Source organism: Hyla sarda, unplaced genomic scaffold (genome assembly GCF_029499605.1).
Source record: "Hyla sarda isolate aHylSar1 unplaced genomic scaffold, aHylSar1.hap1 scaffold_1384, whole genome shotgun sequence".
Taxonomy (NCBI): domain Eukaryota; kingdom Metazoa; phylum Chordata; class Amphibia; order Anura; family Hylidae; genus Hyla; species Hyla sarda.
The window spans coordinates 63,147-90,971 of NW_026608013.1; the positions used below are offsets into that span (position 1 = coordinate 63,147).

The window sequence follows — 27,825 nt, forward strand, 5'->3', positions numbered from 1 at the left end:
AATAAAATTGGCCTGGTCCTTAAGGTTAAAATGGGCTTGGTCCTTAACCCCTTAAGGACCAAGGACGTACCGGTAACAATGTAACAACTTTGTGAGGATGCCTATGGAGGCCCTAGACAAGCTGCTGGACATTCTTGGTCCACACCTGCGTTATCAGGACACAGTGATGCGTCAAGCAATCTCACCCACAGCCCGTTTGTTGATCACATTGTGGTAAGTAGAGTTTGCAATATTTTAAATTTTCACGTTCATCAACCTCTCTCTGCAAACAGTCTAGTTGCTACAGGACAGGCAAACCAAGCAATTGCTTGGGGCCACGAGCTGGCTCGAGGCCCCGAGCAGAGCCGTTGCTTGTCCTGCCAAGCCGTCCTCCTGCCCCTATCCCGTTTCAGCAGCTAGCCCTGTCGACCGACCGAGCCAGCAGTGCGAGAGCCTGGAGCAGGACGGGAGGCTAAAATGCTGTCCTATAGCGTGGTGGAGCTTTCAGCTGTCCCGCTCCACCATTCTCTCACCTTTCTCACATGTAGCTCCGTTCACGCAGTGTGAGCCGCGGGGATGCCATCCACTGCAGGCCGGCGCCATGACGTCACACCATCGCGCCGGTGCCCGAACATCACATCGCCAGGGTTCACACTGCAAGAACGGAGCAGCGTGTGTGAAAGGTGAGAGCTGCTCGGGTGCTATGGTACAGGGGAATTATTAAAGGGGGGGCACAAGAGTGTGAAGTATACAAGTGAGTGAGTATAAAAGTGAGGGGACTTAAAATTAAGGGTATACTGTAAAGTATTGTGAGCATTTTGAGTGCATTTCTGTGTTTTTTTCTTTCTTTCTTTTCCCTCTCTTTCTCTGTCTGGGAGGATTACAGGTGGAGAGAGGGTGGAGTAACTAAATAATTAGCAGCTGATAAATTGCAGCTGTTTGCAGCCAGCTGGCCATTTGGATTCACTTCCAGGCAGTGGAGGAGAGGTGGTTGTGGCTGTGGTAAATATAAAAGCAAGTACACTAAGTGATTGTTGAGCTAGCGAGTGTGTGTCTGTATACAAGAGTGTGAAGTATACAAGTGAGTGAGTATAAAAGTGAGGGGACTTAAAATGAAGGGACTTTAAATTCAGGAAGTTTAAATTGAAATATTTGATTTTTTTTTTCTTTTCTGTTAATTTTTGCTATCCCCAAATCTAGTATGACCTCCATGTTGGAAAAGGCAGTCCAGTGTGCATCTTGCACAATGTATGCAATCCTTGAACAGCAGTTTGAGGGTGCATATTGTTGTGCGAGATGTGTGCGAGTTGTTCATTTGGAAGCCCAGATTCTGGATCTAGAGGAGCAACTGGCAACACTGAGATGCTTTGACAACCCGGAGAGGAGTCTCCTGCTCACTGAGCAGGTACTATCTGGGGTAGAGGTGGGGGAGGATAGTGGGACAGAGGTGCAGGACAGTCAGGCAGTTAGCTGGGTTACAGTTAGAAAACTGGGTAGAGGGCAAAATGTCAGGGAGGCTAGTCCTGAACTGGCACACCCCAACAAGTTTGCCCGGTTGGCAGATGAGGGGGATGCCATTTCAGAGCTAGCGGTACTGCAGCAGGACTCTGCCTCTGACCGCCAGGGGGGTGTCTGCTCCAGTAAGGAGGGAGGGAGGAGTGCAGGGCAGGCCAGACCGGTACTGGTAGTGGGGGACTCAATTATTAGGGGGACAGACAGGGCGATCTGTCACAAAGACCGGGATCGCCGAACAGTGTGTTGTCTTCCTGGCGCTCGAGTTCGGCACATCGCGGATCGGGTTGACAGGTTGCTGGGTGGGGCTGGAGAAGACCCAGCAGTCATGGTACATATTGGCATCAATGACAAAGTAAGAGGTAGGTGGAAGGACCTCCAAGGTAGTATTTTCTGAAATATTACCTGTACCACGAGCCACACCAGAGAGGCAGCGGGAGATTAGGGAGGTAAACAAGTGGCTCAGAAACTGGTGTAGGAAGGAGGGGTTTGGGATCATGGACAACTGGGCCGACTTCGCTGTCGGTTACCGGCTCTACCGTTGGGACGGGCTGCACCTCAATGGGGAGGGTACAGCTGTGCTTGGGGAGAAGATGGCTAGAAGGGTGGAGGAGTGTTTAAACTAGGGACTGGGGGTGAGGGAACCTACAACATAGAGGGGGAAGATAGTGTAGATAGAGGGGGGACTTAATAATGTACCTGGGGGTGGAGCAGAGGGAGGGGTTAGAATAGTTAATAAGGATAGGCATCATAGGAAAAAAAACATACACCATTGAAGTACATGTTGACTAATGCCAGAAGTCTGTCCAATAAAACTTACGAACTGGAGTTGAAAATTTCTGAGGAGGATTATGACATAGTCGGCATAACAGAGACTTGGTTGGACGATAGCTGTAACTGGGCGGTCAACATACAGGGTTATAATCTATTCAGGAAGGATCGGACAAAACGGAAAGGGGGAGGAGTCTGCCTTTATGTAAAGTCCAATTTGAAGGCCGCACTGCTGGAGGATATTTGGGAGGGAAACGATAATGTGGAGTCATTATGGGTAGAAATATATGGAGATAAAAACAAAAAAATTCTCATAGGGGTTTGCTATCAGCAACCAAACATAATGGAAGAGGCAGAAGATCAATTATTGAGGCAAATAAACAAGGCAGCAAATCAAAATGATGTGATAATAATGGGGGACTTTATCCTGATATAAACTGGGAGACTGAGACCTGTGAATCTCATAAAGGAAACAGGTTTCTGACTATAACTAAAGACAATTATCTGTCCCAAATGGTGCAGGGCCCTACCAGTGGGGGCGCCCTATTAGACTTAATATTAACCAACGTACCTGACAGAGTAATTAATGTGCAAGTAGATGGACACCTAGGAAATAGTGATCATAATATAATACATTATAACTTGTTCTTCAATAAGGGAATCTCTCGAGGGGCCACAAAAACAATGAACTTTAGGAAGGCAAAGTTCGATCAACTCAGAGAAGCCCTTAACAATATAAAATGGGATAATGTCCTCAAAAAGAACAATACTGACACTAAATGGGAGACTTTTAAAAATATCTTACATTTTCACTGTTAGATGTATATACCTTATGGGAATAAAAGGGTCAGAAATAAAAGAAAACCAATATGGATGAATAAAAATGTTAAGGCAATAAATGACAAAAATAAAGCATTTTAATTACTAAAACAGGACAGCAGTGAAGAAGCATTAAAAAGCTATAGAGAATAATGTAAAATATGTAAAAAAACAGAAAAAAGCCGCAAAAATAGAGACAGAAAGACTCATTGCCAAAGAGAGTAAAACTAACCCCAAAATGTTCTTTAACTATATAAATAACAAAAAGGTCAAAAATCAAAGTGTAAGCCCTTTAAAAAATGATGAGGAAGAAATTATAAACGGGGATCAGGAAAAAGCAAATATATTAAACAAATTCTTCTCCACTGTATTCACTGAGAAAAATGAAATGCCAGGTGAAATACAGTGTGATAAGGTAAACTCCCCAGTACAGGTCACCTGTCTAACCCAGGAAGAAGTACAGTGCCGCCTACAAAAAATCAAAATAGACAAATCACCAGGTCCAGATGGCATTCACTCCCGTGATCTAAAGGAATTAAGTAATGTAATAGACAGACCCCTATTTTTAATATTCAGGGACTCTATAGTGACAGGGACTGTTCCCCAGCACTGGCGCATGGCAAATGTGGTGCCAATATTTAAGAAGGGGTCAAAAGGTGACCCTAAGAATTATAGACCTGTCAGTTTAATCTCGGTTGTATGTAAATTGTTTGAGGGTTTCCTAAGAGATGCTATTTTGGAATATCTTGATAAAAATAAATATATGACCCCGTATCAGCATGGATTTAAGAGGGATCTATCCTTTCAAACTAACCTGATCAGCTTTTATGAGGAGGTGAGCTCCAGACTGGACCAGGGGCAATCGCTGGATGTCGTATATCTGGATTTTTCCAAAACATTTGATACGGTTCCACATAAAAGGTTGGTGCATAAAATGAGAAGGTTTGGGCTGGGGGAGAATGTGTGCAAGGGGTAAGTAACTGGCTCAATGATAGGAAACAGAGGGTGGTTTTTAATGCTACTTATTCTGATTGGGTGACTGTTAATAGTGGGGTACCACAGGGGTCCGTCTTGGGTCCTGTCCTATTTAATATATTCATTAATGACCTTGCAGAGGGGTTGAATTGTAAAGTAGCAATCTTTGCAGATGACACTAAACTCCGTAAAGCGGTTAACACTAGAGGACAGTGCACTGTTACAAATGGATCCGGATAGGTTGGAAGTTTGGGCTGGGAAGTGGCAGATGAGGTTCAACACTGATAAATGTAAGGTAATGCACATGGGGAAGAAAAATCCGGGCTGGGATTATGTATTAAATGGGAGAACACTTGGGACGACTGACGTGGAAAATGACTTGGGAGCCTTAGTTAATATCAGACTCCAGACTGGTATGCGGGGAGGACACGGATAGTGGATCCTCTGTCCCAGAGAGGTGATGACGTGGGCCGTACCAGGGGAACGGAGTCTAAGGGATTACTGTTATTCACCAGAGTCCGCCGCAAAGCAGGATGGACTTGTTGCGGCAGGTAACCCCCAGGTCGTTCCACCCGATAGCGACTCAACCTCTCTGGCAGCTGAGACAGGGCGGTACACAAGTACAAGGCAAGGCAAGGTCAGACGTAGCAGAAGGTCAGGGCAGGCGGCAACGGTTCGTAGTCAGGGGCAACGGCAAAGGGTCTGGATACACAGGCAATAGGCTCACAATAAACGCTTTCACTGGCACAAGGCAACAAGATCCGGCGAGGACAGGAAGGAAAAGTGGGTTTATATAGTGTAGGAGTGATTAGAACTGATTGGGCCAGACACCACTTAATGGTTTTCTGGCCCTTTAAATCTGAGAGACCCGGCGCACGCGCACCCTAGAGAGCGGGACCGCGCGGACCGGGACTGAGCAGGCGGGGGACTGGGCAGCTAAACAGAACGGGATGTGACCCACAGGCAGGCACGTCCCGCCACGCGGATCGCATCCTCGCCGGGGAAATCAGAGCATCGATCCCGGAGCGCTCGGTGTAACAGTACCCCCCCCCCTTAGGTCTCCCCCTCTTTATGGAACCAAGGAATTTGTGGATGAGCTCATTGTCCAAAATATTGGTCTCAGGCTCCCAGGACCTCTCTTCAGGACCACAATTCTCCCAGTCAATGAAATAAAACCTTTTACCTCGGACAACTTTAGAAGCGAGGATCTCCTTCACAGAGAATACATCGGAGGAGCCAGAGACAGGAGCAGGAAGAGTGACCTTGGGAGAATAACTGTTAAAAACAACAGGCTTGAGCAAGGAAACATGGAAAGAATTAGGGATGCGGAGAGAGGGAGGAAGATGAAGTTGATAAGAGACAGGGTTAATTTGTTTTTTGACTTTGAATGTGCCTAAAAATCGAGGGCCCAACTTGTAACTGGGTACCCGGATTCGTATGTACTTAGCAGAAAGCCATACCTTGTCACCGGGGGAAAAAAACAGGATGAACCCTTCTCTTCTTGTCGGCGTGTCTCTTCAAACGGGAAGATGCCAATAGAAGAGACTTTCGAGTGTCACGCCAGATGGAGGAAAAATTTTGAGTCAGTTCATCCACGGCAGGAACTCCAGAAGAAGTGGGCATGGGGAGGGGGGGAAGAGGGTGACGGCCGTACACCACAAAAATTGGAGACTTGGAAGAGGATTCAGAGCTTTTAAATTTGTAAGAAAATTCGGCCCAAGGCAGAAGGTCCACCCAATCATTTTGACTGGATGAAACAAAATGTCCCAGGTAGTCACCAAGTATCTGGTTAACTCTTTCCACTTGCCCGTTGGATTGTGGGTGGTAAGCAGATGAAAAATGAACGCCTCTGTCAGAGACGATGTGCGTGGGAAGCCTGTGGAGACGAAAAATTTTAAGAAAAAATTGTTTCGCCAACTGAGGCGCGGAAGGAAGACCAGGCAGAGGGACAAAATGAGCCATTTTAGAAAAACGATCAACGGCCACCCAAATGACTGTGTTGCCATGAGAAGATGGAAGATCAGTGATAAAGTCGATAGCAATATGGGACCATGGCCGTTCAGGCACTGGCAGAGGAAGGAGAAGACCTGCAGGCTTCTGGCGAGGAGTTTTATCACGGGCACAAACTGTACAAGCCCGAACGAAATCAGTCACATCCTTCTCCAGGGAAGACCACCAATATAGTCGGGAAATTAACTGAATGGATTTTTTGATTCCAGCGTGGCCAGCCAAATGAGAGGAGTGACCCCATTTGAGGATCTTGAGGCGAAGACGTGGAGGGACAAAAGTCTTTCCAGGAGGAATTTGCACCAGAGAGGCTGGGGCAGAGGAGATCAGGCACTCAGGAAGTGTAATGTGCTGTAGAGGAGCTTCAGACTCAGAGGCATCGGTCGAACTTGATAGAGCATCAGCCCTGACATTTTTGTCAGCAGGACGGAAGTGTATTACAAAATTGAAGCGGGCAAAAAACAACGACCATCTAGCCTGGTGAGGATTTAACCGCTGGGCGGTCTGGAGATAAGCTAAATTTTTATGGTCCGTGTAGATGGTGATGGGACGAATGGATCCTTCCAAAAAATGTCTCCACTCCTCAAGCGCCAACTTAATGGCCAAAAGTTCTCGGTCTCCAATAGAATTGTTTTTTTCTGCAGGAGAGAAGGTTTTGGAGAAAAAACTGCAAGTGATGTTTTTTCCAGAAGAGATTTTTTGAAGAAGGATGGCTCCAGCTCTGATCGAGGAGGTGTCAACCTCAAGGAAAAAAGGCTCCGTAGGATCAGGCCTGGACAGAACCGGTGCAGAGGCGAAGGCGGCCTTGAGACGGTTAAAAGCTTCATCCCCTTAGGGAGGCAAAGATCTTGGATTTGCGTTTTTCTTAGTCAGTGCCACAATAGGAGCAACGATGGTGGAGAAGTGGGGAATAAATTGACGGTAATAGTTAGCGAATCCAAGAAAACGTTGGATAGCACGGAATCCAGAGGGGCATGGCCAATCCAAGACCGCGGAGAGTTTGTCTGAATCCATTTGAAGACCTTGACCAGAGACTAAGTATCCCAAGAAGGCTGCTGCGTTCAAAAAGACATTTTTCAAATTTGGCGTACAGATGATTTTCACGAAGATGCTGGAGCGCTTGACGAACATGGAGACGGTGTTCCTCTAGATTGGAGGAAAAAATTAGAATGTCATCTAAGTAGACTAAAACGCAGGTATACAGCAAGTCTCGAAAAATGTCATTAACAAAGTCTTGAAAGACTGCAGGGGCATTGCAAAGTCCAAACGGCATGACGAGATATTCATCTCTGGTGTTAAATGCGGTTTTCCACTCGTCGCCCTCGCGAATTCGAATGAGGTTATATGCGCCCCATAAATCAAGTTTGGTAAAAATTTTTGCTCCGCGCAGTCGGTCAAAGAGTTCCGAGATAAGTGGCAGAGGATAGCGTTTTTTACTGTTATTTTATTAAGACCGCGGTAGTCTATGCACGGGCATAGAGATCCGTCTTTTTTGCCCACGAAGAAGAATCCAGCTCCGGCTGGAGAAGAAGATTTCCGGATAAAACCTCTTTTTAGGTTTTCCTGAATGTATTCAGTCATGGCTTGCGTTTCTGGAGCAGAGAGTGGGTAAATCCTGCCATGGGGCTGTGTGGTACCAGGAAGCAAGTCAATAGGGCAGTCGTACGGTCTGTGTGGTGGTAAGACCTCTGCTTGCTTTTTACAAAAAACATCAGAATAGTCCTGATAGACCTTAGGAAGGCCTGACAAAGGTATCGCGATGGAGACTTGACTGGTAGGAACGGACTTGGGACATTGCTTGTGGCAGGAAGATCCCCAACTTTTAATGTCCCCAGTGGTCCAGTCGAGGTTAGGTGCATGACGCTGGAGCCAGGGCAAGCCAAGAAGAATTTCTGAGGTACAGTTGGGCAATACAAAAAATTCAATATTTTCTTGATGGAGGACTCCAACGCTCATGAGCATGGGTCCTGTGCGGTAACGCATGGTGCAGTCCAGTTTTTCTCCATTCACTGATGAAATGAAGAACGGTTTGACGAGACGGGTAACAGGAATATTGAATCTGTTGATGAATGAGGCTTCAATGAAATTTCCTGCTGAACCTGAGTCCAGAAAGGCCACCGCGGAGAAGGAAGTATTTGCGGGTAGAGAAATCCGCACAGTCGTGGAGAGGATGAATTCACACCTAGTAACGCCTCTCCCACATTAACTAGGTGCGTGTGTTTCCCTGACGCGGAGGACGAATAGGACAGTCCTTTTGGAAATGTTCGGTACTAGCACAGTACAGGCACAAACTTTCATTCCTGCGGCAAGTCCTCTCTTGTTGGGTCAGACGAGACCGATCCACTTGCATAGCCTCCTCGGCGGAAGGCACAGGAACAGGTTGCAAAGGACACTGGAAGAGAGGTGCCAAGTGTGGAAACCGCCTGGTGCGAACAAGATCCTTTTCCTGGCGAAGCTCCTGGTGTCTTTCTGAGAAACGCATGTCAATGCGGGTGGCCAAATGGATGAGTTCAGACAGGGAAGCAGGAATCTCTCGTGCGACCAGAACATCTTTGATGTGGCTGGATAAACCTTTCTTGAAGGTCGCGCAGAGGGCCTCATTGTTCCAGGCTAGCTCAGAGGCGAGACTGCGGAACTGTTTGGCGTATTCGTCCACTGAAGAACTCCCTTGGACGAGATTCAATAGAGCCGTCTCGGTTGAGGAAGCCCGGGCTGGCTCCTGCGTACTTCGGAGAAGAAGGACTGAATGGTAGCAGTGGCAGGATCGTTGCGGTCCCAAAGCAGTGTGGCCCAGGACAAGGCCTTTCCAGACAGCAGGCTGACCACGAACGCCACCTTAGACCGTTCTGTGGGAAACTGGTCCGACATCATCTCCAAGTGTAGGGAACACTGGGACAGGAACCCACGGCACAGCTTAAAGTCCCCATCAAACTTATCAGGTAGGGACAGGCAGAGTCTAGAAGCAGCAACGGTGGTGAGGTCAGCGATACTGGGCAGCGGCACCTCAGCGGGATCCATGGCCGGATCTACTTTCAGGATCCGGACTGGTATGCGGGGAGGACACGGATAGTGGATCCTCTGTGCCAGTGAGGCGATGATGTGGGCCGTACCAGGGGAACGGAGTCTAAGGGATTACTGGTATTCACCAGAGCCCGCCGCAAAGCGGGATGGACTTGCTGCAGCAGGTAACCCCCAGGTCGTTCCACCCGATAGCGACTCAACCTCTCTGGCAGCTGAGACAGGCGCGGTACACAAGGCAAGGCAAGGTCAGACGTAGCAGAAGGTCAGGGCAGGCGGCAACGGTTCGTAATAAGGGGCAACGGCAAAGGGTCTGGATACACAGGCAATAGGCTCACAATAAACGCTTTCACTGGCATAAGGAAACAAGATCCGGCGAGGACAGGAAGGGGAAGTGGGTTTATATAGTGTAGGAGTGATTAGAACTGATTGGGCCAGATACCACTTAATGGTACCTTTAAATCTGAGAGACCCGGCGCACGCCCTAGAGAGCAGGGCCGCGCGCGCCGGGACTGAGCAGGCGGGGACAGGGCAGGTAAACAGAACGGGATGCGACCCGCGGGCAGGCACGTCCTGCCACGCGGATCGCATCCCCGCCGGGGGAATCAGAGCAGTGGGTACTTGGCTCCCATGCGCTGGAAGTCCACTCCCCTGCGTCCATAAATGTAATGTTACCAAACACAGTGTGCGGGCTTCCGTAGGTCCGCCCCACTTGACTGCATGCCCGCCCCCTCAACGAAAGTATATGTGAAGGGGGCGTGACAGCCTTTGACTTTTCCTGAAGGGGAGGGCGTGACATCACAAGGGGGCGGACATGAACACAAAAGTCCGCACACTGCGTTCGGAACATTAAAGTTATGGATGCAGGGGAGTGGAGTACCCCTTTTTAAACAATACAATGCTAAGTGATTATTTGGCATTTTTATTAACTGGGTGGAAAATATTTTTGACATGTACTAAAACAAATATTGTAATATTGCACAAGTTTGCAATGCCACAGATTTAGTAAAGTTTACCATTATCAATCAATCAGATCAATGCTTTCAGGGTGCAAAGTTCTGTTGCAAAAATACAAGTACCAGCATGCCACGAAAGCCCACGGCTGTCTGGGCATGCTGGGAGCAACAATTGTAGGCACCCTGGTTGGTAAACACCGAACTAAGCAATCTGCTTGGTTGGTATGGCCAAATGGGTTGAACTTGGTAATATGCACTTGAGCACATGGCTACTTAAAGAGTATAGGATAGGCTCTAAAAACATAGTTACATAGTTAGTACGGTCGAAAAAAGACATATGTCCATCAAGTTCAACCAGGGAATTAAGGGGTAGGGGTGTGGCGCAATATTGGGGAAGGGATGGGATTTTATATTTCTTCATAAGCATTAATGTTATTTTGTTCCAGGAATGTATCTAATCCTGTTTTAAAGCTGTTAATTGTTCCTGCTGTGACCAGTTCCTGAGGTAGACCGTTCCATAAATTCACAGTCCTCACGGTAAAGAAGGCGTGTCGCCCCTTGAGACTAAACTTTTTCTTCTCCAGACGGAGGGAGTGCCCCCTCGTCCTTTGGGGGGGTTTTACCTGGAACAGTTTTTCTCCATATTTTTTGTATGGGCCATTAATATACTTATATACGTTTATCATATCCCCCCTTAAACGTCTCTTCTCAAGACTAAACAATTGTAACTCCTTTAATCGCTCCTCATAGCTAAGATGTTCCATGCCCCATATTAGTTTAGTCGCGCGTCTCTGCACCCTTTCCAACTCCGCAGTGTCCCTTTTATGGACAGGTGCCCAAAACTGAACAGCATATTCCAGGTGAGGCCGTACCAATGCTTTATAAAGGGGGAGTATTATGTCCCTGTCCCTTGAGTCCATGCCTCTTTTGATACATGACAATATCCTACCGGCTTTGGAAGCAGCAGCCTGACATTGCATGCTATTCTGTAGTCTGTGATCTACAAGTACACCAAGATCCTTCTCTACCAGTGACTCTGCCAGTTTAATCCCCCCTAAGACATACGACGCATGCAGGTTATTAGTACCCAGATGCATAACTTTACATTTATCCACATTGAACCTCATTTGCCAAGTGGATGCCCAGACACTTAGTCTATCCAAGTCATCTTGTAACTTGTGCACATCCTCTATAGACTGTACCGTGCTACAAAGCTTGGTGTTATCTGCAAAGATAGAAACAGAGCTGTTAATGCCATCCTCTATATCATTGATAAATAAATTAAACAACAGCGGGCCCAGTACTGAACCTTGGGGTACACCACTAATAACCGGGGACCAATCAGAGTACGAATCATTGACCACTACTCTCTGGGTACGATCCATGAGCCAGTGTTCAATCCAGTTACAAACTAAAATTTCCAAACCCAAAGACCTTAACTTACCTGTCAGACGTCTATGAGGGACAGTATCAAACGCTTTAGCAAAATCCAGAAACACTATATCCACAGCCATTCCTCTGTCAAGGCTTCTACTCACCTCTTCATAAAAGCAAATTAGATTGGTTTGACAACTTCTATCCTAAGTAAACCCATGCTGGCTGTCACTTATAATACAATTATCCCCTATGTATTCCTGTATGTAATCCCTTATAAGTCCTTCAAACAATTTACCCACAATGCACGTTAAACTTACCAGTCTATAGTTTCCTGGGGAAGACCTAGAGCCCTTTTTGAAGATTGGCACCACATTCGCCTTGCGCCAGTCCCTTGGCACAATACCAGACACAAGAGAATCTCTAAATATCATGAACAGGGGTACAGATATTACTGAACTTACCTCTCTAAGAACTCTTGGGTGTAGTCCATCCAGCCCTGGGGATTTGCTTACATTTATATCACTTAACTTACCTTGTACCATCTCTACATTAAGCCAGTTCAGTACATTATATGATGTGTTACCAGCACTGACCTGGCCAATGTCAGCTCCTTTTTCCATAGTGTATACAGAACTAAAGAACCCATTCAGTAGCTCCGCCTTCTCTTGATCGCCCGTGACAACCTCCCCATTATCATTATTAAGGGGTCCTACATGCTCTGTCCTTGGTTTTTTTGCATTTATATATCTAAAAAAATATTTAGGATTAGTTTTGCTTTCTTTGGCCACCTGTCTCTCGTTTTGAATTTTTGCTGTTTTTATTACATTTTTACAGATTTTATTAAGCTCTTTGTACTGTTTAAATGTTATTGCTGACCCATCAGATTTGTATTTTTTGAAGGCTATTTTTTTCTTGTTTATTGCTCTTTTAACATCTTGTGTCAGCTATGTAGGATTTAGTTTTAATCGTTTATATTTGTTCCCCTTTGGTATATATTTAGATGTATAGTTATTTAGAGTTGATTTAAAGATGTCCCATTTACCTTCTGTATCAGTATTTGACAACACCTCCCCCCAGTCTATATCCTGTAGTGCAGCCCTCAGCCCAGGGAAGTTTGCCTTTTTAAAGTTATATGTTTTTGCCTTCCCCGCCTGTCTTTGTTTTCTACATTTTAAGTCAAAAGTAACTATATTGTGGTCGCTATTACCAAGGTTTTCCCGCACAGTTACATTACCAACCAGCTCTGCGTTGTTGGAAATGATCAGATCCAACAAGGCATCACTTCTTGTTGGGTCCTCCACAAACTGGCCCATAAAATTATCCTGCAATAAATTTAGGAATTGTCACCCCTTTGTAGTTTTAGCCAACATAATGAAACATACCTCTATGATTAGTTCGGCAAGATCTACTTGGAATTTCTTTGAAGACTTCTTTTTGGACATATCTTGCAGCAAACTCGCAGGTGTATGCTATAGATTTCTGAGTAGCAGGATCATAAAATGGCCGATTTGGCCCTCCCACAAACTCTCCCCTTCCGCGCGAAATGAAATTTCGTTTTTTTTTTTAAAGGATTTTTTTCAGCGTGAATTCCTCTAGAATTACTACGTGTGAACGCACCCTTAGAAGGTGACTGTGACTGCGGGGAAACTGAGGCGAGTATGTGTTTTGTTTTTATCCTTAATGGTGGGGGGCAGGGTGTTCCTACCTACAGGTGGCTAGCTAACTACAGAAGACAGACTAACTACGTGTGTAAAGCTACCTACAAGGAGCAAGCCAACTACAAGGGGCCTTATTTAGAGAAGACAAACTAACTACAGGGGGGTCCTATATATAGGGGGCAAGCAAACTACAGGGTGTACTCTATAAAAGGGGCAAACTACCTATATGGGGTCCTACATAGAGGGGCAAACTACCTACCAGGGGGGGGGGTCCAACATAGGGGGGAAAACTACCTACCGGGGGAGGGGGTACAACATAGGGGGGAAAACTACCTACATGGGGTCCTACATAGAGGGGCAAACTACCTATGGGGAGAAAACTACATACAAGGAGGGAGGTGGAGGTGGGGTCAATGTATCCATCCATCTGATCAGAGGCATCAGCGGGATTCTTACAACGCAATCTATGTCATAGAGACAAGGAACGATCACTTAACAGAGAAGGAGCTCTGTCATCTAGCAGTAAGATGTCTATTATTAAAAGGGAACTCTGGTGGAAACAAGTATAAAACACATTTTTTGAAATCACCTGGTGCCTGAAAGTTAAACCGATTTGTAAATTACTTCTATTAAAAAATCTTGATCCTTCCAGTACTTATTAGCTGCTATATAAAACTGAGAAATTTGTGAATTTCTTTTCTGTCTGACCACAGTGCTCTCTGCTGACACTCTTTTTTATTAGAAAAATAGAAAACATATCAAACTCAAAACACAAAACAAAATAAGCTTAACCAGCTATAACATAAATACAAAATACTCTTGAACAAAAACAAAACCCTGCCTAACCGGCCAGCCCAGTTTTGCTGAAATACTAAAATATGCCCAAACTATCTAACACACATACCAAAAATTAACATAAAAATAGCACAACTTGGCTTAAAATAAAAAGATAAAATTTAGCATTACCCGGCTATAACTCAAAAGCATGCATACTTGGTAACACACAACAAGAAACATAACAAGTACACAAAAAAAATTATATATATATTTTTATTTTTCTTATCTTTTTTTCCATTTTTTTTTTCTTGGTTCCTTTTTTTTTTTTTTTTTTTTTTTATAAAATAAAAATAATAATAAAAATAATCATATAACAAACACATTCACTTTCAAAACTAGACCAAATTAATTACCTGAATCCTCATCCGAGACTAATGAAAATACCAAAACCATACAACTAACAAATCAGCACACTCACACTTGCATAATGAAAACTAACAAAAATAGCCCAACTTGGTGTAAAAAAATAAATAAAAAATCAGGGCCAAATAACCGGAAATACTCCAAATAAACCACATGCCAACACAACTACTGGTCCAACACTGCCATAACAACTATAATATTAAACAATCTATATATATAAAACTCAACGTGTGTGTGTGTGTCTGTGTGTGTGTGTCTGTGTGTGTATGTATGTATGTTCCAGCATCACGTCCAAACGGCTAAAGATATTAACATGAAACTTGGCACACATGTTACTTATATGTCAACAACAAACAGGATAGGTGATTTAACCCTTACTCACCCCCATTTGCCAGGGGCGGGGTTTATGTTTAAAGTCCCATACAAGTCTATGGGAAATATATGTTACCGCATAACTTCCAAAAGGCTGGAGATATTTCGATAATACTTGGTCACATAACCCTTTAACCCTTAACTACCCCCATTTGTGAGGGTCGGGGTTGTTGTTTAAAGTCCCATGCAAATCAATGGGAAATGTATGTTCCCACATAACTTCTGTATGGCTGGAGACATTTCAATACCTGGTACACATATGACGGGTCAGGATAGGAGGACGGGATAGGAGGACCGGGATAGCAGGACTGGGATAGCAGGTCGGGATAAGAGGTCTGGATAGGAGGACCGGGATAGGAGGACGAGATAGGAGGATGGGATAGAATGACGGGATAGGAGGTCGGGATAGGAGGTCAGGATAGGAGGTCGAGATATGATGTTGAGATAGGAGGACGGGATATGAGGATGGGATAGGAGGACGAGATAGGAGGACAGGATAGGAGGACGAGATAGGAGGACAGGATAGGAGGACGAGATAGGAGGACGGGATAGGAGGTTCGAGATAGGAGGTCGAGATAGGAGGTCGTGATAGGAGGTCGAGATAGGAGGTCGAGATAGGAGGACGGCATAGGAGGATGGGATAGGAGGTCAGGATAGGAGGTCGGGATAAGGGGTCGGGATAGGAGGTCGGGATAGGAGGACGGGATAGGAGGTCAGGATAGGAGGTCGAGATAGGATGTCGAGATAGGAGGACGGGATAGGAGGTCGAGATAGGATGTCGAGATAGGAGGACGGGATAGGAGGTCGAGATAGGAAGACGGGATAGGAGGTCAGGATAGGAGGTCGAGCGAGATAGGAGGACGAGATAGGAGGACGAAATAGGAGGACGGGATAGGAGGTCGAGATAGGAGGACGGGATAGGAGGTCAGGATAGGAGGTCGTGATAGGATGTCGAGATAGGAGGACGGGATAGGAGGACGGGATAGGAGGACGGGGTAGGAGGACGGGATAGGAGGTCGGGATAGGAGGTCGGGATAGGAGGTCGGGATAGGAGGTCGAGATAGGAGGTCGGGATAGGAGGTCGAGATAGGAAGTCAAGATAGGAGGAAGGAATAGGAGGTCGGGATAGGAGGACGGGATAGGAGGTTGGGATATGACAACAATATATGAGGACAGGTTATGAAGTCAAAAGCTTCCTCCTTTATTTTCCTCCCCAACAAGGATTAGGAAGGAAAAACCGGGCAACGCCGGGTACTCAGCTAGTCTATATATATATATAAAACTCAACGCGTGTGTATGTATGTATGTATGTGTGTATGTTCCACAAAAACTTCCAAACGGTTAAAGATATTAACATGAAACTTGGCCACATGTTACTTATATGTCAACAAGAAACATAGGATAGGTGATTTAACCCTTAGTCACCCCCATTTGCCAGGGGAGGGGTTTATGTTTAAAGTCCTATACAAGTCTATGGGAAATATATGTTACTGCATAACTTCCAAACGGCTGGAGATATTTCGATAATACTTGGTTACATGTTACTTATATGTCCACTTAAAATATACAATAGTTAATTTAATCCTTAACTACCCCCATTTGTGGGGGTCGGGGGTTTTGTTTAAAGTCCCATGCAAATCAATGGGAAATGTATGTTCCACATAACTTCCGTACGGCTAGAGATATTTCAATACCTGGTACACATATTACGGGTCGGGATAGGAGGACGGGATAGAAGGTCGAGATAGGAGGTCAAGATAGGAGGTTAAGATATTAGGACGGGATGGTCGGGATAGGAGGTCGCGTTAGGAGGTCGGGATATGAGGACAGGATATGAGGTGGAGATAGGAGGACGGGATAAGAGGTCGAGATAGGAGGTTGGGATAGGAGGTCGAGATAGGAGGACGGGATAGGAAGTTGAGATGGGAGGTCGGGATAAGAGGTGGAGATAGGAGGACGGGATAGGGGGTTGAGATAGGAGGACGGGATTGGAGGTCGGGATAGGAGGTCGAGATAAGAGGTCGGGATAGGAGGACGGGATAGGAGGTTGAGATAGGAGGTCGAGATAGGAGGTCGAGATAGGAGGTCGGGATAGGAGGTTGGGATAGGAGGTCGGGATAGGAGGTCGAGATAGGAGGTCGAGATAGAAGGATGGGATAGGAGGTCGAGATAGGAGATCGAAATAGGTCAACATAGGAGGACGGGATAAGAGGTCGAGATAGGAGGTCAGGATAGGAGGTGGGGATAGGAGGTCGGGATAGGAGGTCGAGATAGGAGGACGTGATAGGAGGTTGGGTTAGGAGGTCGGCATAGGAGGTCGGGATAGGAGGTGGAGATAAAGATATTAACATGAAACTTGGCACATACGTTACTTATATGTCAACAACAAACATAGGATATGTGATTTAACCCTTACTCACCTCCATTTGCCAGGGGCGGGGTTTATGTTTAAAGTCCCACACAAGTCAATGGGAAATATGTTACTGCATAACTTCCAAACGGCTGGAGATATTTCGATAATACTTGGTCACATGTTACTTATATGTCCACTTAAAATATAGGGTAGTTAATTTAACCCTTAACTACCCCCATTTGTGAGGGTCAGGGTTTTTGTTGAAAGTCCCATGCAAATCAATGGGAAATGTATGTTCCCACATAACTTCCGTACGGCTGGAGATATTTCAATAACTGGTACACATATTACGGGTCGGGATAGGAGGTCGGGATAGGAGGACGGGATAGGAGGACGGGATAGGAGGACCGGGATAGGAGGTCGGGATAGGAGGACGGGATAGGAGGACAGAATAGGAGGTCGGGATAGGAGGACAGGATAGGAGGTCGGGATAGGAGGACGGGATAAAAGGACAGGATAGGAGGACTGGATAGGAGGTCGTGATGGGAGGACGGGATAGGAGGTCGAGATAGGAGGACTGGATAGGAGGTCGAGATATGAGGACGGGATAGGAGGTCGTGATAAGAGGTCGGGATAGGAGGACGGGATAAGAGGAAGGGATAGGAGGTCGGGATAGGAGCATGGGATAGGAGGACTGGATAGATGGACTGAATAGGAGGATGGGATAGGAGGACGGGATAGGAGGATGGGAAAGGAGGACGGGAGTGGAGGTCGAGATATGAGGACGGGAAAGGAGGACTTGATAGGAGGACGGGATAGGAGGACGGGATAGGAGGACGGTAAAGGAGGACGGGATAGGAGCACGGGATAGGAGGACGGGATAGATGGACGGGATTGGAGGACGGGATAGGAGGACGGGATAGGAGGACGGGATAGGAGGACGGGATAGGAGGACGGGATAGGAGGACGGGATAGGAGGACGGGATAGGAGGATGGGATAGGAGGACGGGATAGGAGGACTGGATATGAGGACGGGATAGGAGGTCGGGATAGGAGGTCGGGATATGATGACTGGATAGGAGGTCGGGATATGACAACAATATATGAGGACGGGATATGAAGTCAAAAGCTTCCTCCTTTGTTTATTTTCCTCCCCAACAAGGATTAGGAAGGAAAAACCGGGCAACGCCGGGTACTCAGCTAGTATAGATATAAAACACAATATATTTACAAAATCACTAAATATAGTATTTAAATAAAATATAATATATAAATAAAATATACAATATATGCACTACAGAAATCAAAATCAATAGAAAACCCTAAGAAAATCCCTACACTAAAACTGCACCCTCACCCACACCACCCCTCCTGTACATGGGTCAGAGTCCATACCGTTCGTACAGTTCAAAGTCCAGTCCTTAACTGACCCATGTCAGGTCCCCCAAAGAAGAAAACACCACCACCCACAAATACACCCTCCCCACCTAGCACTCCTCCCAGCAAACTTATACACAAACTTATACACACTGAACCACAACCCATTTTAGGACCAAGTTTGGTTGCCTGTAAGCCCTTCATAACGTATTAGCTTAAAACAAAACAAAAAGCTAGCGTGCACATGCATTAGCCCACCACCGGGAAGAAGGATGGCAGACATGATAAAATAATTTTAAACTCTTTCCCTAAACCCCCCCCCCCCCCCTACAATTCTCCCTAATTCTAGCCCTCCATTAAAACTAACCCTACTCTCACCCTATCTCTATCCCTATAACACTTCCCCTATCCAAAATAAAGGTACTCTACCCAAAAGGTCTAGCACCTAGGGCACATGAAAAGAAAAGGAGAGAACCAGAGAGAACTGGTACAAAGACTGCTATACTCCAAAGACTTGATCTTCCCGAGGTCACCGGTGACATTGCTACAGACCTCCACCTCGGAGAGGATTTTCTGCTGGGTCGACACTAAACACTGTGCATTCCATGTTCCATGTGTAGTATCTAACCACTAGGCTAACTAAGAATAAAGTGCCCCGGTCTCGGCCACCCAGGTTCCTGAATGCCCCATAAGCCCACTCAGGGTAGGTAAGGCCGGCAAGTTGACTCCAGCCGATGGAAGCGCCCTCCCGGTTGTAAACCCCTATATTAAAGGGACAATGAAGCAGGAAGTGGTCCATGCTTTCCAGCGTGTCCCCACACTATTCTCGGGGACATCCCCGGTAATCAGAGTTCCTGCACTTCAGATTGTCCCTTACATATAGCTTCCCCTGAAAGCAGTGCCAGGCCAAGTCCCCAAACTTCTGGGGGATCCTTTTCATGTTAAAAAGATACAACCCCACCTTCAGATCCCAACCTGGGCAGTCCCTGAGCGCCAGAGGCTTCTGGAAGTGGGTCAACAGAACCCGTTTGTCAAGGAACTGCCTTGACTGGTTCCTGATCTCCCACACTCCCAGACCCCACCAACGTATCGCCTTCAGAGTCGGGGTAGCATAAGCCGGAAGATATCCATGGGGCGTACGGAGGTCCTTCACTCGCCCTCCTCTCTCCCATTCCTGGAAGAAAGGCCGAAATCATTCCATGCAGGAGATTACCCACGGAGGAGCCCTCTCTGACCAGAGTTTTGAGATGTTGGCTTTCAAGAAGGTGTTCATTAAGAACACCACAGGGTTTACCATAGATAAACCCCCTAGTCTCCTCGTGCGGTACGTAACCTCCCTCTTGACTAAGTTCATCCTGTTCCCCCATAACAGTTGGAAAAACAGGCTGTAGACCCTAGTATAGTAAACCTCTGGCAAGATACATACGCTGCCCAGATAGATAAACAAGGGGAGCAGGTACGATTTGATCAGGTGTACCCTTTCTCTGAGGGTCATAGACCAACCCTTCCACTGGTCCACCTTCTGAGTGGCATCCTGGAGCTTACCATCCCAGTTTTTGGGGGGGATAATCATCCTGGCCGAATGTGATGCCTAAGACTTTTGCTGATTCTTGGGGCCGTGGATGGGTATCCGGGAGATCAAATGTAGGATCCCCCCCTCCCAGCCAGAGACTCTCACACTTATCCCGTTTGATCTTAGACCCGGATGCCTCCGAGTAGCGGTCCACCTCCGACATCACCACATCGACCTCCTCTCGAAGAGACGAAAATAGTGACATTGTCAGCGTACGCCACCACTCTCTGGGTGACAGCCGACTCCACCAGACTCATCCCGACTCACCCTCCTAAGGAAGGGATCGATCGCAAACACATATAAGAGCGGGCTCAAAGGACAACCCTGATGGACTCCGGACCCCACCTCAAAAGAGCTGCCAGACCACCCGTTAACCAGCGGGAAACTCTCTGCCTCTGCATACAAGATCTTAAAGGACAAGTCTCACAGTAAAAAATTGTTCAGCTTTTAGTGCAGAAGGTAAAGTTATATAGGTTTGTAAATCACTTCCATTACCAATGCTGCTTAGAAACAAGCTTTTTCTGCATTCTTCTGTCTGACAGGAAATTCAGCTGTTCCAGGTTTTCATGACTTGCGACCCCCTATTCAGGCTGTTATTAGCAGCATCCCGGGGCCGTGACGTGACAATTACCCAGAAAACCCCTGTGCTACAGAGAGCTCCCTGTGCTCGGCCTTAGCCCCTCCCATCTGATGAATATTCACACTGTCCTCCCTCTGTTCTGCAGTGATTGGCTGAGCAGCACTGCCTATATGCCGGCTGATTCAGATCATAGCATCCCAGCAAAAAGGCTGATTCTTTCCCCTCTCCTTGCTAATGTTTTAACACTGAGAACGGAGGAGAGGGGGGAGGGGAGGGAGCTTCCAGTGTAGAGCTGTCACACTGAGCACTGGGGAGAGAGGAGTGCAGGGCAGAGAAGGGGGGAGGTGATTGTGCCACTGTAAAGCTGTTTCACTGAGAGGAGGAGGGGGAGGGAGTGATTTTACAGTGTAAAACTGCAGCTTCAACTCCAGGGTCCCTTTCTCTGAGCACTGAGTTTAGTTTGTTTCCTCGTGGCCACCCTGCTGTATAGGGCTATGATTGGAGCTCAGTGTTATGTGTGAGTGAGCTAGCAGAGCTGTGGGAGTGACTAACATAAGTTAGGGGTGGTAACAAGCTCTCTGCTCAGGCAGCTGAGAGCAGGAAATGTGAGCAGTGCATGCAGGGAAATGTAGTCTTTGAGATCACAGGCATAGCCACCATAACCAGGAAGTAACTGGAATTTATGAGCCGAATAGCCGGTGAATGGGGGCCGGAAAAAAAATCACAAGCATGTCAGAGAGGTGGTAGGTGAATATACTATGGAATGGCTAGGTATTTTTTTTTCTTTGCTGCATGGGATATCGTTTTTAAGCCAATTAACAAAAGTACTTGGTAAGCCATATCTCAGGAGGACGGACCAGAGGTACTCGTGGTTCACCCGATCAAATGCTTTGGCCTGATCCAAGGACAACAAGTACCCCTTCCAGAGACCTGCACTACTCCGCTCCACAAAATAACATAAATGCTTATGAAGAAATATAAAATCCCATCCCTTCCCCAATCTCGCGCCACACCCCTACCCTTCAATTCCCTGGTTGAACTTGATGGACGTATGTCTTTTTTCAACCGTACTAACTATGTAACTATATATGTAACTGCCTCCCTGACACTAAGGACAGCTTTTAAGGTGCTTCGGCCTGGAACAGTGCAGTGCTGGGCCTCCGAAAGGAGCCGGGGTGCAAACTTCACCAACCGATTAAACCGTATCTTAGCCAGAAGCTTCCTGTCCATATTGAGAAGAGCTATGGGCCTCCAATTCTCAATATGGCTGGGATGTTTACGCTTTGAGAGAAGAATCAGGGCTGACCTCCTCATTGACTTCGGCAGAGGGCCCGAGGAGAGACACTCATTGAATAGCTCAGTCAAAAGGGGAGCTAAAGACTCCTTAAAGGTCCTGTACCACTCGGATGTTAAGCCATCCAGACCTGGCGACTTCTTAGGGGCAAGCCCCTCGATCGCCAGTCTCACTTCCTCTTCCCTGATTTCTTCTGCCAAAACATCAAGAGAGGGGTCTACCCCTGGCTCAGGAATGGTTTCAGCCAGGAAAACCGACATCCTGTCTCAATCTAGATCCTTCCTCCCCAAGAGGTGCGAGTAGAAGGATCTGACGACCTCCAAGATCCCTGATCTGGACCGATTCAGAGATCCTGTGCTATCAATCAGTCCTGAAATGATATTACTACTTACTGACATCTTACAGTTTCTGTAAGGGTCGGGCGAGCGGTACTTACCGAAATCCCTCTCAAAAACCAAAGATGCGTGCCTATCGTACTGACACCTCATCAGCAAGGATTTCACTCTGGAGATAACCTCTCGGCTACCTCCAGTCGAAACGAGAAGCTCGAGTTTCCTCCTCAGACCCTGATACAAGCGGTACCTGTTCAGGGACCTGAGGCTCGAGAGCTGGCGGAAGAACCCCGCAACCCGCTTCTTGAATATCTCTCACTACTCTGACTTACTACTACATAGGTCCAGTAAAGGTATCTGACTCTGAAGAAAATCCTCAAAGGACTGTCTTACCTCCGCTTCCTCCAGGAGGGACGAATTCAGCTTCCAATAACCTTTTCCCATCCGGGGGGTCTCTGAAACATTAAGGGAAAACAAAATCATACAGTAATCGGAGAACTCCACCTCAACCACGGACACTGCGGAAGAGACGGCTTCCTCCTTTAAATAAAACCTATCTATCCTAGACCTTCGACTACCTTGATGATAGGTGAAACCCACGTGGCCCAAGGGGCTCCGGATGTGGGCATCCTCTAGGCAAGCTTCTCTAGCTATACTAATCAGTGCCACACTATCGCAAGTCAGCGGACCATTGGAGCCTCTCCTATCCTGGGACCTCGTGACATTATTGAAGTCCCCTCCAAAGATCACCTGCCGACTTGTAAAAAGAAAGGGCTTAATCCTCATAAAGAGATCTTTACGGGCATGGATTTTACTGAGCCGGAGCTCCTGTCCCTTCATGAAGACATCTAAGATCAGGCACCTCCCCATTTCTAATTCAATAACCCGTCGGCATTCAACAGGAGTGGTAAAAAGATGCCCCTGAGCTGAGAGGGGGTCTTATGCTTCTCCCTCACTGGTTTTGGTGCCCCTTCTCCATGGCTGGTCCCCTCCCCCACTGAGGCAACCGACGGGCTCTCCCCAGCAGGAGCAGTCGCAGCAGAGGAAAAAGAGCACGGACACCGGCTGAAAGGGTGACCTTTCAGTGACCACACAAGTTACACCTAATCTTCTTACAGGTGGCTGCCAGGTGATCCCCCCCCCCCACAGCAGAGGGCGCATATCTGCTGAGTGCAGTTTGCACTGAAATGGTTTGGGTTACCACACCTGTGACACAGCTTTGGCTGCCCCGGTAGAAGATCTGAATCCTGTCACGTCCAAGGAAGGTGGCCGAAGGGATGTGGGTGACTGTGTTCCCTGAACGCCTGAGACGGACGGAAAACATCCAGGCCCCAGACCAGATTCTGTGTTCATCAAAATTCTTTCGGGGGACATCCGTCACCTCCCCATACCTGCCAGGCCAGGTCATGATATTGTAGCATGAAAGTGACTCATTACGGGTTAATACGGTCACCTTCTTCAGCATGCTGTGGCGGGATACCGCTTTTACAGCGAAATCCCGCCATCCGGGCTTGTTCTTCATCAGCTCATAATTAGACCAGAAAAGCTCAAGACCCTCTGGCCTAACAAAGCTGACATCAAACTCAGAGGAGCCAAAGGGGTGGATCAGGGCAAAGATGTCCCTAGCCCTGAAACCTATCTGGAGCAGAAGCTCCACCACCTTGCCCCTTTGGGGCACGCATCATTGCCAGTCCACACCAGACGGGCCACATTCCTGCGGCCTGCCTCCTGCCCGGGTGTATGGAGGGACCATATGATCTCCCCATCTTTTTCTCGGAACGCACCAAAACCCTGTCTCTCCACCCAAAAGGACAGGTCCACCTCCTTTCCCTCTACCTGGAGGGTCCTCTCTCCTAAGCGCCTCCAGGAGGCGCCGCTGCAAGTGAACATTACCAGATTCCAAAGGTAAAGAACTTGCTGAACCTCCCCAAACCCCAGCCGCCACACTTGCATAACTCCTGGCGACTGGGGGGGGGGGGCAGCCGGACCAGACCGTGACACACCAGAGCCACCAGCACTTCCAGCACAATCATTTCTCCCATCCATAACACTCCTCCTATTCATACCACTACCACTCCTCTCATCCACAGCACTACCCCTCCTCCCATCTACACCACTACCACTCCTCCCATTCACAACACTACCATTCTTCTCATCAACAGCACTACCACTCCTCTCATCCACAGCACTACCACTCCTCTCATCCACAGCACTACCACTCCTCTCACACACAGCACTAACACTCCTCCCATTCACAGCACAAACACTCCTCCCATCCATAGCACTACCACTACTCCCATCCACAGCACTACCACTCCTCCCATTCACAGCACTACCACTCCTCCCGTTCACAGCACTACCACTACTCCCATTCACAGCACTACCATTCCTCCCATCTGCTCCACTACCACTCCTCCCATTCACAGCACTAACACTCCTCCCATTCACAGCACAAACACTACTCTCATCCACAGCATTACCACTCCTCCCATTCACAGCACTACCACCCTTCTCATTCACAGTACTACCACTCCTCTCATCCACACAGGTATTACTAAACCCTTTAAGTGCAGTAGCTTTTTCACTCTTACTTTTGACTGACCTGGCCGGGATATACTGTAATGTTGCTGGCTTGAGACAGACTGCTGGTGCCGATGTCATTAAATCTGCCTCTAGCATCACATCTCTGCCACTGATGTCACTAGTTCCATCTCCTGACGTCAATTCCATGAGCAGGGCCAACCCTTCTCCTTCACCATGTGACGTGCAGGAAATCCCCTCCCTCACGGGAAGTTTCCATGATGTCAGCACTCGCACCACCTGACCGCGTGGAATGTACAGCTGATGCCTGGACATTCCCCCCCCCCCCCCCCTCACAGAGGAGTGCCCCGCAGCATCAGCAATGCCCAGGGGACCGCCCCCCACTTCAGGCCTGTCCTGCCCTTTCCTACTGACAGGACAGGAGGGTTTCTCAGCATCTCCCTCCGCCATCTTGGATTTCACACTGTACCCCCCGTGCTGGCCCCGCTCCACCTCAGAAGCGGGGTCTTGCAGAGTGGGGGGCCCAGCAGCCTGAACCGACTTCTCAGCCGGCCCAGACTGCTGGAAAGGACTAAACACAAAACAAGTAACTTCTCCCACTTTCCTCTTCTTTTTGCTCCTCTGCCCTTTCTTCCTGCCTCCTTCAGGGCCCAGATCATCACCAAAAGAAAAGTTCTGGAAGTGAGTGGGGGATTCCTGCAGGATGATGGTTCAGAGCACCCCGGCATCACCGTCCTCCTCGCTCTCATCAGATGTGACAGGTAAGGCCACCATTTGGGCAGCAGCAAGGTGGTCTTCACTGAGGGGGGGGCAGGGGTGACACAGGCAGCAGGGGCCCCATCATCCAACATCATACTCTCCACCCTCTCCTCAGCCTCTCCGACAACCTCTGACTGCTCCTCCACCTCCTCCTCCTCACCGCCACTACTCTCCCCATCATCCACCACCTCCTTACCTGGGGATTTCATGGCGACGAATCTGTCCTCATTTAGCAGTTTTTCCTGGAACAGTCCACTGCCTTCCAAAAGGACCTTCCTCCTCTCTTCCAACACCATGATCTCTGCTTTCTGGGCTTGTATTCTCGCCTTCAGCTCAGGCCGTTTCTTCATGGGACCACTGTTAGCCATGTTTTGGGCCAGGTGCAAATCCTCCCTAGCTGCCTTTAGCTCTTTCCCACAGCGGTTAAACTCTGTAAACCGAGCTGTCATCCTGGAGCAATATGTTTCCATAGACTCTTTTGGGTCTCGGTGGCCCCACATCTCCACATTCTGCAGGCTTTTCTTGACCTTCCTGCCTCTAGTGGCCTTTACACTACTCGCCGTTGCCTGGGGAGCAGGGCCCACGTTACTGCGGTCCCTACTACATTTTCTCACGCAGGCCGGAAAACTGGCTGTAGATGGCTTCTTCCCCCCCCCCCCCCCCCAAATAGCAAATAGAACACCTGCCTCTGTAGTCTGCTTGGGAGTCCTGGAGAGCTCAAACAGGGACACACCCGCACGCTTCTCACACTGAACTACTGTGTTTCACAGGAAGTGCTCTCTGCTGACACCTCTGTCATAAGTCTGCCATAAAGTTTACTTAAGCTTCAAAGCTGTAAACTTCAAGGTGGATTAGCTGTCCCTGACATAGCACAACTGTACAAATCAGTCCATGTACAGAGGTGGGCAGAAATTATGGCAGAAACTAGTCTATTGCAAGGTCAGGCACTAGAAACTCAATACGTACCACCGGGTCTCTCTAAGCAAAGAGCATTGTGGCTGCCCTCTCTCACACACCACCCTCATCACTAACCCGTTGTTGCGAGGCACTCTGGTGGTCAAGAAAGCTTTTAACAAGACCATGTCACAGAAAGTAGGGGATTGCCATCTTTGTCACCGCCATTGCCCAGTTCGTTAGTGGCTTATATATTAGAACCCCAGGCAGTAATGGCCTCTCACATTTGGGACAAACTTGATGACATACCTCTGAAAGATCTGTGTTCTTTGAATAAGCCTCCATCACAAGAGACTTTACAATCACTACTACCAAACATAAAGATTTACTTCCTACAAGCATACACAGTAAGGCATACATGTGCATCTCTCTTTAGGAAGTATGGCATCAGATCCAATCTGCCGTGGTTAGATAAATTGGCACTGTCCTCATCCACAGGTTTTATTAAACTCTCCACCATACGCTCGTCTCTGGCAAGTGATAACAAGGATTCCTACTCCTTATACTTGATGTTGTGGGAATGGGAATTAGGTATACAGCTAACTTCAACATCCAAAGCAAAGATAATGCTAAACTCTAATGGTTTCTCTAGGTGTGTCAAGTTACAAGAAGGGCACTATAAATTGTTATCAAGGTGGTACCGCACACCAGAGATGTTATATCACTGGGGCTTATCTACCTCAAAAATGTGCTGGAGATGTCATAAGAATACAGGTTGGTATGCTTCCACATATTTGGTGGACGTGCAAAGACATTGCGGAGTACTGGAGGGATGTCAGCTTCCATATCAACAAAATCTTGGGTAAGAAAATTACTCGTACAGCAACTCTGGTACTATTGGGATTGCCGAATCCAAACTGTCCCATGCATAGGCGATCACTTCTGGCACATCTGTTATCGGTGGCCAAAGCCTTGATTCCCATGCTGTGGATGCAGACCAACACTTGGCAATGGTTACAAAAAGTAGCTTAAATTTGTCGTATGGAGGAACTTTGGAGTTTAGAAAAATGTGGTCACTATGGTTGGCCTACAGGGACTCAGTAGTCATCTAGAGGAGGAGGACCATGGGGGCGATTTATCAAAACCTGTGCAAAGGAAAACTTGCTCAGTTGCCCACAGCAACCAATCAGATCGCTTATTTCACTTTGCAGAGGCCTTGGTAAAAATAAAAGAAGCAATCTGATTGGTTGCTATGGGCAACTCGACAGCTTTTCCTCTGCACAAATTTTTATAAATCTCCCTCCATGTGTCTTTGTCTCTTCTGTATTTTACACATTTAGACACATTTGCTGGTCCTCAACTCTGTTGTTCTATTCATCGCTCTCTATTTACCTACCCTTCCTTAGTTCTTTATTTTCAATCTTTTCTTTTTCTTTCTTACTCTGCCTTTACCCACTGATTTCTAGAGCTATCTTGCG

The 27,825-nt window shown here is 47.3% G+C and overlaps 1 long non-coding RNA gene across 1 annotated transcript; it reads left to right on the forward strand.

The window, feature by feature from the left end:
- Positions 1-80: 80 nt before the first annotated feature.
- Positions 81-27,481, forward strand: LOC130306593 (uncharacterized). The gene is made up of 3 exons (XR_008855924.1): positions 81-213; positions 12,984-13,070; positions 27,000-27,481. It is a non-coding gene; the product is annotated as an uncharacterized LOC130306593 (long non-coding RNA).
- The last annotated feature ends 344 nt before the right edge of the window (positions 27,482-27,825 follow it).